At 40.4% G+C, this 14,230-nt stretch overlaps 1 protein-coding gene across 3 annotated transcripts in view; it reads right to left on the reverse strand.

The window, feature by feature from the left end:
* pou6f2 (POU class 6 homeobox 2) overlaps positions 1-14,230 on the reverse strand; it is a 156,285-nt gene that overhangs the window by 30,489 nt on the left and 111,566 nt on the right. The window lies entirely within an intron of this gene.

The following is a 14,230-nucleotide window of genomic DNA, read 5'->3' on the forward strand; positions in this document are numbered from 1 at the left end:
CTAGACTGTAATTTTTATATTTTGGCATATATGGAGAAGTGTCCAGTTATTGTTTACCATTTCGATCAATAGTATTTAAGCCCATTATAAAACACTCAGCAGCACAGCGGGGCAGATAAAGACTCTGTTACTGGTGGGGCAGCAGGAAGGAGACATGGAGAATGTGCGGATTGCAGGGGATTGCAGTGTTTGTCATCTAAACAGGTGATTTTCCGGCAGGCTGCCTCCACTTGGAGCCATGTGGGGAGGCAGGAAACTGCATTACCCCTCCACTATTTGTGTTGATTGTATCTTTTGTGTGTGGATCTAAACAGCTGGCATCCTTTTTATAGGAAAACAGCAGGTAAACCCCTGAGTAAATGTGACAAAACGCCTGCTCTTTCACACTATCACTTTTTCTACTCTTGGAGAGGTGCAGGTTAAAGTTGAAGGGGTTTGAGGAGAGGACTTTATCTAATGAGCAGTGTTACTCTGAAACTGTAGCTTCCCAAGTTACAGACTTATCATAATTTAACTTATTCATCAAGCTACCCTTTTGAAAATGTAAGTAGCTGCACTAATAAGCTACTAACAATAAGTAGCTAACTACATTAAACCTAAAGTATTTAATGTACAAAAAATATATCACAGCTCCCACAAAAATATGAAGCAGCACAACTGCTTATCATTGTTTTGAACATTGATGATCATTTTTGTTTATATTATAAGAAATGTTTACTGAGCACAGAATCAGCATATCAGAATCATAGTTGCCAAGTCCGCTTGTTATAAGCGATCTTGGGCTTGTTTTTTTTTTTTTGAGGGAAAATGAAGAGGCTGAAAACATGTTGTATGCGTTTTGAGGCCAAATAAATCACAATTAAGTCATATTTAAATAAATATCCCCATACAGAAAAAAAAAATGCTGTACATATATGAAAAGTAAGCAGAAGCTTGTTGCTGGAGAAGCTACAATATATTGAAACAGCTACTTTCTATAGAAAGAAAGAAAGAAAGAAAGAAAGAAAGAAAGAAAGAAAGAAAGAAAGAAAGAAAGAAAGACCCCTCTCACAGGTTTTGCGCCTCATGGCAAAGTAAGTACATTTTAAACTCTATTAAGTTCTGCGAGGCCTGCAATTGCCGTTTGACCAGCGGGGTCATATGGAGCAACAACCCAAGTAATCTCCTGAACAAGGGGAAAAACCAGCTTGCTGTTACCATGGCAAGGGACTTCTGGACATCAAAGTGAAGCAAGAGTTAATCTTCCGCCCATTCCGTTCAGACTGCAAATTTAGACTTAATCGCTTTCTCTGCTAATACAATAGGAAGAGGCAGGCCTCAAGGGACAGACTCCTGCTAACACTACAAGTACAAACAGAGCTAAAACACCATCTCTAAAGATAAAAAAAAAAAGATAAAAAAAGTATGTTGGCAGGATGTTTTCACAGAATGTAACTAACAAATGTATTTATCTTAAACGACTGCCAAATGTTTTTTTAAACCAAACAACATTTTATTAGATTTACTGTATGCTTAAAAGAAAACAAATGCTTTAAAAATTCCAAGTTAGGAAAAAAAAAAGGTTTATTCTTATTATATAAAAATCATATTATCTTACACAATTTTGCTTTTTAAGTGTATTTTTAAATTATGTTTTTACTTGAAAACAAAAACATTGATTGAGATTTTTTATTTTTTTTGCAATGTACAGATTTACTTTGTCATTTAAATGGGACAAGAGACAATGGCTCCAGTGTCTGGACAGATCTGACAAGGACTGTTATTACACATCTGAAAGCCGAAAGAAAATTGTTTTTGCATCATAGCAATTCCTAAGATGATCACACCTCTGTTTCACCCTTTTTTCTTCTCTCCCTTGCTCTCTCTGTCTCTCTGTTTTCCCATTATAGAGATTGGACATAATCAGAAGTGACACATCAGAGCATGCTCACAGTTTCCCAAGCGTCACATCCAGACCTTATGCTACCTCCTTTAAAAAAAAACCTCTCTCTTTCTCCCACGTTCCCCAGCCTGGAGCCTCCCCTCTGCCCGGGTACATCAAAACACCATTAGACTGTCCCAAACACCTCAGTTCCCCTGTTGGACCCCTGGAGCACATCACCTGCCGTCTCCTCTGAACTCTCCTCACACTACCAACGCTACTTACAGAGCCCCATTTCACCTGCCCATTGACAAATAAATAAATAGCTGAGAGAAAAACAGAAATATACCAACTCGAGGGAAGAATAGGTGAGAGAGTAAAAAGAAAAACAGGAATGAAGAGACATGCAATGCTGAAAAGTTGAAGAAGCTAAGCTGACAGTCTTGGGTCAGCCCTCCCATGATGCACTGCGCTGACGGCATAAAGGGCCTCATCTTCTGACGCACACAAGGGCTGTTTAAAATGCTACACTTCATCAGATAAAAAGCACAAATGTTAGGAAAAGAGGGGGCAAAAGGGGTCACGTTTAACGGGCCAGAATGCAAATGACAGAGGAACAAGGAAGGAAATTAATGACAAATGTACCTATAAAGGTGTGATGGACTGCCCAGTGCTGACCGTCAATCATGTGACTCATTAACTCAAGCATAATTAACTGCTTTTGGTGTCATTATATAAAATCCTGCTTCCATAACTGTGTCCCTCAAAATCCATAGAGTAATTTTAAGCCATTAGTCATTCTTGCTCTATTTTCGCTGCAAAGAGGCAGGACTGGGTAACCTCCAGTAAAGTTTAAACAAATGTACATTTTATTTATACATTTACTTACAAATTCCATCTTTTATCATTTTTCCTATTGAAAAATTACCTGAATGTTTTGGACACATTTCCATGTGATTTATTAAGGAATATGTTTGCTGCAATACTAAAGTTCCAAGCAGAACTGCTGACTGCAGTGTTACACATATAGCACTGTTATTTCCATAAAGAAGAAGAAGAAGATCCGAAGTGCAATAGGACCATCAGTTTTGTGAAAAGTTCATATTACATTTCCGTTGGCCACCAGAGACAACGTCTCTATCAGATTTCCTATGATGAAAAAATGATAAAAAATAATAAAACCATCAAATGCAAAATGATCAATGGTTGTTTATCTTAAAATGACTGAGAGCAAAATATTAAGTGGAATATGGAACAGCATGTCTCTTTCCGATGTAACTGCAACTATTTTAATTCATCATGTCAAATTCTCCTCTCCGGCATTTGAACAGAATGCCATCTCTTTTCACTTGCTGTTGTTTGACATACAGATCCGCATTTGAATGACTTTAATATTGGCTTAATCAATGGCTGGTGATCTTTTGATGGCCTCTATTCAATAAAGGCCAGCGTCAGCTGTGTGCGGGTTTCATAACTAGAATAATGGTAAATGATTACTCCTCCACATGGCGTCTCAGAGTGAGCCAAGCTAATGAAGAGAAATGGTTGGGTTTGGAGCTGGGGCTGCCAGCTGCCATTTGAGAACTCGGAACACCGAGATTAATGGCGACTGAGCAGGGTTCTGTGGCTATGATGTGGTCAGAGGTCCGATCGATAATACACACACACACACACACACACACACACACACACACACACACACACACACACACACACACACACACACACACACACACACACACACACACACACACACACACACACACACACACACACACACACACACACACAAACCTGACCCACTCATCCATTTATACGCACACACATGCAAATAGTCTCAACCAAACCTTAACACAAACACTCATCTCTAAGTGGAATGATGAATTGACAACATTTGGACACAACATTGATCAGAAACTTCCCAGTTTTTCTCTGGGCAGTTTAAAAAGGTCAGAAGAAACTTAAGTGCTGAATGATATTAAAAAAGTGTTTTCTGCAGCCACACCATTATCCAGTGTTAACATGCCACATTAATACATTTTTTGATATTTGCAAATGGAGTGGGTGATGCAGGGATAAATATTGTAGTGAGAAAAGCCCTATTCGCACAGGATTAGTACTATCTGGGGACCTCGTGTGATTTAGAAATGGGGCCCAGGACAGAACCTTGAGGAATACCCCAAACATTTATTAAGAGAGAGGGAAAAATAGGTACCGAGGCTATTTTCAGACTGCCAGCAAAAATGTGATTTTTTGCATATCCAGATTTTATACAGATGTGTTTTTGATAGTCTGGACAGCAAAAAACAAAACAAAAACAAAAATTGAAATCTAGAGATGCAACAATACTACATTTTTCCACCGATACTAATAGCAGATTATTCACAATAATATCTGCCAATACTACTGAAAAAATGTCACTTCACATTTAAGTAATAATAACCTGCATGTTATTTGTAAAATAACTCATTGTAAACTCATTTGCTCATTGTAAAATCTCAAATTGTCATTGTACAAAGACATGCTTGCAAATTTTAGATCCAAATGTCTACAGGTGGAGGTCTTATAAACTGTAATTCCTTGAGCCAGTGCTGCCTTTTTTTCTGTAAATAATCCCTCATTTTGAGTAAATAAAAAGTTGCTCTGCTTTCAGCACTCAGATTTTCCTCACTGGCTGCATCACATGCTTTACAATTATTCATACGAAATGCAGTACTACTTTTGATGGGCAATAGTCTTATTTTCTGCTTCAGTCACCAGTGCACATTTGTATTTTCATATAGTGTGAGTTTTTTTATGTAAGGCAATTTTCTGCCTTATTAAGGAGGGCTGTCTATTGGGCTGCATTAATGAGTGAGTGACAGAGTGTGAGAGAGAGAGGGGGGAGAGAGAGAGAGAGAGAGAGAGAGAGAGAGAGAGAGAGAGAGAGAGAGAGAGAGAGAGAGAGAGAGAGAGAGAGAGAGAGAGAGAGAGAGAGAGAGAGAGAGAGAGAGAGAGAGAGAGAATGAAGGGGAAGGAAGAATAAAAAAATAGAAGAGCGAGAAAAGAGACCAAAGAGGGCATGGATGAAGCAAGTGAGGAAAAGAAAAATGAGAACAGGACAGAGGTTAGATATTTCTTTGCCATATAAAATGTGAACTTCCAGTTACATAGTTAACATGAATAATTAACAAAACACTGCTAGTAAATAAAATAATCATACATTCATTCTATAACCCTAATTACACTCTTACTACTCTTTAAGAAGCCTGTTATGCCACGTTACAAACATTTTTAAATGTCAACTTGAAACAATAGAACACAATTTTATTCCGTAATATGTGGGATATTTGAACATAATAATAATAATAATAATTGGGCAGGACTCAACTTTATCCAGTTGAAATTTATTGGATTTTGAAAAGTGCTGACAAGCTGTGATTTGTGGAGAGTCGCAACCAGTGTTGGGGAAAGTTACTTTTAAAAGTAATGTGTTACAATATTGCATTACAACCTAAAAAAAGTAACTAAGGGCATTAGTTACTTTTTATGGAAAGTAATGTTACGTTAATTCTACGTTACTTTTTCTCACCTGGACTGGACTTGCTTGTATGTTTTTTAATAAAAAAAATAAAAAAAGTTCTATTATTGGCAAATGTAAAGGCCCTTTCACACCAAAAGTGAAATGAATAAGCCTCAGACTGAAGGAAATGCAAATTCATACCTGTACAGTAGAGGGCGCAGCTCAAACAAACCTTTCAGCATTGTTAATCAACTATGGTCATAAGTTCTGTCGTTATCAGCATAGTTCAATGAGACTGTGTTTCAGGAAACCTTAGTTTTAATGAAGCATCACAAATTTGTGTGGTTGGAAAAACAGCTCTCTACCAGTGGTTAGAAGCACACTTTCTTGTTTGCATTACATGAGGACTTAATACATCCTTATCTTGAGCAAAATACTCAAGGTGACATTCAATACAATCTATATCTTTAATTTAAAAAAAAATACAAAGATTTAATTTACGTCTTTAAGTTTGTCAAGCGATTTAAAACACAGTTTTTGAAAAATGTGCATGTGAATACGTGCTCTAGTACGTAAGGAGCCTATGATTGAATCTTGAATCTCAAACGAATTAGTTAAAATAAGTTATTACTCCTCCACCTACGTGACATTATTAAAAAGAGAGAGACATGGTTGATTGACAAATTTGTGACAATATAGTTTCGGGAAACCGTCAAATAAATGATATATTTTTTAAATATGTTAAAAAAGAACAGTTCTTTTAAATTGTAATAATAATTTTATAATTGTTAATAATTAAATAATTGTAATCATTGTATTTTTGATCAAATAAATGCAGCTTTGTTCAAAACATATAAAAAATGTACCAACCACAAACTTTTGAACGGTAGTCTAAATTTGATCATTATCTGAAAATGAGGTTATTCCCTTTCAATAAAAACGCGATAAATAGTGTTTGGGGGAAAATTCAACGGCAGGGTTCAGGATCAGCGTATGGAGACGGGAAAAAATGCATAAGGGGGCAATGCGAGAAACAAAAACAGCATGTGTGAGCGTATACATGTCTGTCCATGATCATATGAGTGTTGGAAGGGCTTCTGACCTTGGCAAGGTTGGGGTTTCAGGAACGAGCTATAATGATGGCTGATTGCTGGGGAATGGTGGAGAATGGACAAAGACAGAGGGAGGTAGATGAGAGGAAAAAAGAAGAGAGGAGCAGAGAAATAAAAAGGATGTTGGAGAAGAGGCCGGCGTAATTGCAGCACTCGTGGGTCTGAGCCTTTCCCTTGGCACACATCAGTACATCTGGAGGGGTGTGTCTTACAGTGACGGGCGAGTGGGAGAGAAAGTGGGGGTAAAGGATGGACAAGTAAGGGCGCAGTACAGTCTAGAGAGGTTGAGGGAAAGTATGAATGAGCGAGAGAGTGAGATAGAAAAGGGGATAGGTGAGAGGGAAATGGGAGAGCGATGAAAGTTAGGAACGGTAGAGCAAGACAGAGAGAGCAAGAGGAGACAAGGGGAGTCTGCCATACTCTGAGGCAATAAATTGGCGTTGGCTGAATACCGGGCAGTAGCCTGTAATTACTGCCGTAAGACTTTGGGTCGGGGGGTCCTGGCAGACCCGTAAAGCCACTCTGTCTGAGAGAAGGGAGAAAGAGAGACAGCTAAGACTAAGGTGGTCTATAATACCTGGAGAAAATAGTCTGTTAAAGCTGTCTCAGTGACAGTTCTGTAGGTGGTGCAGAACCTCCTAGATGTACACAATCTGAATTTTGGCATCTTTGCTCATGGGCACATGCTCAAATACATTTTTCACTTTGAGCTGTAGCCTAAATGTTATTTGACTAATCACTTCTGGAGCCACAAGAAATGACATCATTGCAACACACACACACACACACACACACAACACACACACACACACACACACACACACACACACACACACACACACACACACACACACAGACACACACACACACACACACACACACACACACACACAACAAGTCAATATAAAGGCATAGCTCACCCCAAAAATGAAAATTCTTTCATTATTTCCTCACCCGCATACCGTTTCAAACCTGTGAGACTTTCCTCTGTGGAACACAAATGAATATAATTTGAAGAATGTTGGTAAGCTAATAGTTTGGGTGACTGAATTCCATTGTACTGTATGGGGAAGTAAAAACCCTGAGGCATTCCTCAGAATACAATCAGGAAAAAGTCATACCGGTTTGGAACAAGTAAATGGTGACAACATTTTTTGCTGAACTATCCCTTTAAAAGTTCTTAAAAAACTAAAAAGTATTTATTTTATAAAAAAATTTTACCGCCTCAGAATATTGCCAGCATTGAACAAATGTTTTTGGCATCAGAGTCTTTCTGTGTCTCTGTCTGGAACCATGAAGGCAGACACAGAGGCAAGGTCAAAGACTGAACAGACAGCGCACAGTGGTATGACATGCTGGGAGAGACAGAACATAAGAGAGAAAGAGAGAGAGACACCAGAGAACATTCCTATTCCAAATAAATTCTGATCTGATGCTGGCCCATGTATCAGAGTTTCCACAAAAATATTAAGCACATAATATATATATATTTATATAAATACATATATTGTTATAAATGTTTTTGAAAGAAATGCTCACCAGAGATACATTTATTTAATCAAAAATACAGTAAAAACAGTAATAATGTGAAATATTTATAATATATATATATATATTCTATGTGTGGACTCTCCATAGGCATAAAGGTTTTTATACTGTACAAACTGTATATTCCTTACCCTTACCCTAAACCTACTCATCACAGAAAACTATTATATGTATACTATTTATATGTTTTTAAGACATTCGGTTTATGAGGACACAGGAAATTGCCTCGTAAACCATGTTTATGTTGTAATAGCCATGTCATTATACACATTTGGGTCTTCATAAACCATATATACAAGAGGGCACACACAAATCATCACTACATGAGTGTGTCTACTGTATATGTGCCTACATCAGTGTGTGTGTATGGTCTGCTCTGCTTCCCTCTCTCTCCTTCTCCCTGTGCCACAGATCAGTGTGTGCGTGTGGCTCAGGGCTGATGTAAGCCAGTGGAGTGGCAAATTACAGCAGACCTACAGCTGTAGGCTGACATTATGATTAATTTGATCAGTAATTTCTCCTGTTTTTCATTTTAATCGCTGTGACCATTCTGCTGTGGCAGGTCTCTCAGATCTAATTAAGATCAATTCCGGTGTAACCAGCTTGCCCACCGAGCCGCCCCCTCCTCCTAAAATCCCCGAGTCCCCTCAGCGTGGAGAAACCCCGTCACTCCAATCAATCAGCACCTGCAAATCCAGCCACCCTGCTAATCAGCCAATTAACACACTTAGGCAAATTTCATAATCTCCACCGCCTGGTTGTCGTCACAAAAGCCAGTCTCTACCTCCCCTACTTTTTTTTTTCTAATGCTGGCTCTTCAAAGGAGAGTTTACTGGGAGGTAAAAGAATCACAGTTTTTCAAAAACAGATGGAGGGAATGATGGGAGGTTTTAAACTTTCTGTTTACATGATTGTGATGGTAATACATGTTGTGGAATAGCTAAGTCAATGGAGCCCAAAACAACATTGTATGGATTTTCTAAATATGAGACATTTTCAAAATATTCTTTTGTGTAACGTAAACGAAAGAAAGTCACATATGTTCAGAATGACATGAGGATGAGTAAATGATGACATAATTTTCATTTTTTAGGAAAACTATCCATTTAAGCAAATTTTTCAGTCTTTGAAATTTTGTAAATAGTGTACTTTTTAGATAGTGCTTAACAAAACATTGCTACATTGTTGCTTTTTTATGTTATTTTATGCCTTTTTTGTTTATTCTATAAACAGTTGTTTTTTTCATAAGGTTAAAAAAAGAAGAAAAAAAGACTTTAAAAGGGCCATAATCCAATAGTGAAAATGCAAATTGAAAATGTAGTTAAAGGATCAGTTCACTTAATTAAAAATTTGTCATTTTAAGTTGTTTCAGACCTTTGAGGGTGAGTAAATTATGACAGAATTTTATTTTTTAATTTAACTATTCCTTTAAATACTGCTATTTATTTTTAATTCATAGATTCTTTAAAAATATATATTATTTGTATTTACAGTACATTAATAAGTTATAAATCCAAATACTGGATCTCAATGATCTGGCTTTAATGAACTTTGCTAATTTTTTTAATGTTGTTGATTTGTAGTTTAGCTAACTGCATTTTCAATTGAAGGTCCTCATTTATAATGCTCGTTTTGCCATTTCTTTATTTTAGTTAAACCAAATTACATTACGAATCTGCACTAAACGCAGTGTATAAACATCACAGCCTACAGAAAAAGTCTTACTGGAAAATCATACATTTGAACTGTCTAAAGGAACTCAGGGTCAGAGACTTACAAAAACCTGAAATTTTAAAGAAAATACTAACTGTCTGAAATAATATAAAGAAAAAGACGAGACAAGAAAAATTAGAGAAAGAAAGAGGGAGAGAGAGTGCAGACAGTGAGCACTTCGATTCGTACACTGGACACACTGACTGTTGTATTATCAGAGTGGGATGCTAACACGCTGTCATGTTGTCAGTTCAGCAACAGAAGGCTTCTATCTGGGTCTTTAGGTGTCTTCAGATAATAGGAGACCTGTCTGCCCTCCCTTACAAAAATGATTACACCCAAAGAGAGGAATGGGAGGCAAGAGAAAGCAAGAGGGTGGGGTGGTACCTGTGTGACCAGAAGGGATAATTATGACAAACTCTGGAAATACACATTCCCAAAATTCTCTAGGTGTTCGCAGTGTCTAACTGTGGCTGTCCCTGAAGGCTAGTATCAGCACTCAGGTGAAGTATGCTGTAACTTTCTCAAGAAGACGCACACATAAGCCCAATTACGGACTCCAGCCCCTCAGGAGAGGCAGCCTGCAAACCCTGCCACACACACAATCACATTGGTTAAGTGGTAATGTGGACCCCCATGAAGCGGGAACTTCAAACCCCTTCTGACTCCTGACACACACACACATGCACACTTATCGCTCTATTTTTCTCTCACACAGTGGAGGGCTGGGTAATGACGCTGTCGTCTCTGGTGCCACTCTCTCTTTGGATTAACAAGAGGGTCGCACATGACTCTTAGCAGTAAAATCTAATCATGGACCCCTAGGATAAAGAAACCAGAGACTAAAGATCAAAAACCTGTAGAGAAGCTTTCTTAACACACCGCAAGCGAAGGGTGTTCCTCAAGGCTTTGTTCTGGGTCCTCATGCAGTTTTCTCTCGATTAAAACCATGGTAAGTGCAAGTTTTTAACCTGCTCACACAACTCATATTTAATTGTTCTGGATTAATTGGATTGGGCAATATTTTATATTTCATAAGTAATACTTGATATAAAAGTGGCTACAACTATGAATCTTGTAATTTTATAATTATGTTTAAAGGAGCATTTCACCCCTGGAAACCTTGATCTTCATTGAAAGTGGGTCATATATGTATTCGAAATCTGTCAAAATTTTCAAATTTGGTGCCTTTTTGACCGAGTTATGACAGAAAGTAACTTTATAGCGCATTAGTTTGGTAAACCACATTGCCCACAATGCAACGCGTTTGAACAGCTCCAGAAGCCACTCCCACTAATCCAGAACACCGCCTATGCGTGACCCGCCTATACGAGAATGCATTACGCTAGCTAAAGTTACCACTTGAGTTTGAAAATCATTTGCGATCTCATTCTTGATTTATTCCTTCTTACTATTTACTTTGAAATGGTGAACTATTGTATGGTACCGGGATGTTCAGTCACCTCAAGGAAAGGTCCAAAAGTAAGTTTTCATGCCCTACCGAGAGAGTAGGAGAGTATCTAGGACGCCTCTGTCCATATGCGGTGCGAAACTCGGATGGTTCACAACACAACACTCCATGTCCGTGTCTGCCTCTGACATTTCTTCTAGAAGGAATTGGCATTTTAGAGATTCTTTGCAGCAGACAGACTCTAGCTCGGTGTCCATAGGCGCACAGTTACAGCAGGAGCACCACCAATTCGCTACAGCGCGAGCAAGCCCGGGCTTCTCGTCTGCGCCGGGCTGGTCTCCTGCGGCGGCCGCTGCCGCAGCCGACGCCGCCGCCTCTTGTTCCTCCATCAGCCTCAGCTGCTCTTCGCTATATTGTGGCTCGTATAAATAGCCACGAATATCAGTTTCGAGCAAAAGATTTTCAAAATCCTCGTCTTCCATATCGTGTGTCGTAAATTCAGGCTTTATGGTAAATCTAACTCCTTGAGCGCTTGTTAGCTTAGCTTGCTGTCTTCCAAGCAAGATGGCGGATTAATAGTTTAGTTTCTTCAGGTTTAGTCCCACCCACTGATCTGTAATGGGCCGGTGGGGTGAGTGGGTCCCACGCCCTTGAATAATAATGAGCTAAAGGCTGTAGTTTTCTTAATATGCAATGAAATTTATCTTCCGTCCTATCGTGACGCAAAATGACGATATTTACGTCACGATAGGACGGAAGTAAAACACTTAAATCCTTTTTTCTCCCATCTCAGAAAAAAAACAAGCAAAATTCCACCATCATTATAATATATGACTGGGTTTCTAACAATACAAACCTTAATGCAAATGGGTGAAGTGACCCTTTAAAACGTCTCTGGTTACGTATGTAACCTTAGTTCCCTGAAGGGAACGAGACGCTGCGTGAAACGCTGTGGGAATGCCCCTGCGTGAGTGCGTCATGAAGCACGTATGAAATCAGTCCAATGGCGAGATGGAACGTCATAGGCGGGTGACGTCATCGACCAGGAAACTATATAAGCACCCCCAAAACACAAGCACATAAGCTTCCGATAAGACTGAAGCAAGTGCTCACGGGCATGCTGGGAGTATGGCACAGACACGAAGCGTCTCGTTCCCTTTAGGGAACTAAGGTTACATACGTAACCAGAGACGTTCCCTTTCAGGGAACTCGAGCTACGTGAAACGCTGTGGGAACGCTAATACCAACGTCGCCATACGAGCAAGTGTCCATCGTGTGTAGTCAAGGTGCACATTCGGACGAAAGCACCTGTGCCCCTGGAGTGGAGCTGAAGTCAAGATGGTAAAAACTTTACGAATGTGTGCGGTGAGGACCAGCCTGCCGCATCGCAAACGTCCTGAATTGATACTCCTGACAAAATAGCCTTAGAGGCAGCCATACTCCTGGTTGAATGAGCCCGGACAGCCAAAGGAGAAGGCTGACCAGCAGACTCGTAGGCAAGTGAGATGGCCTCGACCACCCACTCGCTCAACCTCTGCTTAGATGCAGGACAGCCCTTCCTAGAGGGTCAAAAACAAACAAATAATTGTTCACATTTTCTAGCATCTAGAGCCCTAACTGGGCAGAGCAGATTTAGTTTCTCTTGGTCCGACGTCAAAAAGGGAGGAGGACAGAACGCCTGCAGTACAATAGGCCTGACAACATTAGTTGGAACCTTGGGAACATATCCCGGTCTAGGGAGGAGGAAAGCCTTAACCATGCCGGGTGAAAATTCCAAGCATGAGGGAGAGACCGATAGAGCTTGAATATCTCCTATTCTCTTTAATGAAGAGATAGCAAGAAGAAAGATAGTTTTTAGAGTAATGAATTTCTCAGAAACTTCTTCAATGGGCTCGAACGGTGCTAGAGAGAGACCTTCTTGAACAACCGCAAGGTCCCAGGTCGGCACCCTTGTGCAAACTGCTGGCCTCAGCCTCAAAGTGCCACGAAGGAAACGAGTTATAAGTGGGTGTCTCCCGAGAGATGCTCCACTTAAAGGGACATGGTAAGCAGATAAGGCGGCCACGTACACCTTCAGTGTGGAGTGGGATAACCCTGTGGAGAAATGCTCCTGAAGGAATTCCAGCACTGCACCCACCGGGCAGTTAACTGGGTCCAACTGGTGTTCCCCACACCAAGAGGTGAACATCTTCCATCTCAAGACATATAATTTCCTAGTGGCCGGAGCTCTGGAGTGGAGGATGGTCTCCACGACCTCAGTCGAGAGACCAGATTCTATGAGCTGGGCCCCCTCAGAGGCCAAGCCCACAACCTCCATAGTTCTGGGCGGGGGTGAAGAATCAACCCACTCGCCTGAGAGAGAAGGTCCCTCCTGATCGGAATCTCTAGAGGAGAGCCGTCGAGGAGAGAAATTAGGTCCGCAAACCAAACTCGGGCCGGCCAGTACGGGGAGCTCCACCACCTCGGGATGGAGTCTCCACTCCCCGGGCCTCGGCCCCTGCCTCGACAGGATGTCTGCCCCCTGATTTAAATACCCCGGGATATAAATCGCTCTTAATGAAAGAAGCTTCCCCTGGGACCATAGAAGGATCTGGTGAGCCAGCTTGTATAACGGGCGCGAACGCAGACGCAGATGGTTTATGTAATAGACCACCGATGTGTTGTCTGACCGGACAAAAACATGATGACCTCTGAGGTCTGGGAGGAAGTGTTTCAGAGCCTGAAACACCGCCAGCATTTCAACAGTAAGTGACTGGCCTAGCTTTGCCTGTTTGACGGCTGAGAGAATCGAAGCTATACGAGCAGGAGACAGATGTGCCTGCATCGTCGTCGAATCCCAAACCACACCAAGAAAAGTGGTCCTCTGTAATGGAGAAAGCACACTCTTCTTGGCATTGAGCCTCAACCCCAACTTTTTGATATGGGCGAGCACGACATCTCGATGCTGAATCGCCTGATGCTCCGATTGAGCTAGAATCAACCAATCGTCGATATAATTGAAAATGTGGATGCCCTGGAGTCGCATCCATGCATTTCGTGAAATTTCTGGGAGACAGTGCTAGGCCGAACGGAAGAACCCGATA

The sequence above is a fragment of the Siphateles boraxobius genome, unplaced genomic scaffold (assembly GCF_051911475.1).
Source record: "Siphateles boraxobius isolate OS27281-9 unplaced genomic scaffold, OSU_SipBor_1 26, whole genome shotgun sequence".
In the NCBI taxonomy this organism is placed as follows: Eukaryota; Metazoa; Chordata; class Actinopteri; order Cypriniformes; family Leuciscidae; genus Siphateles; species Siphateles boraxobius.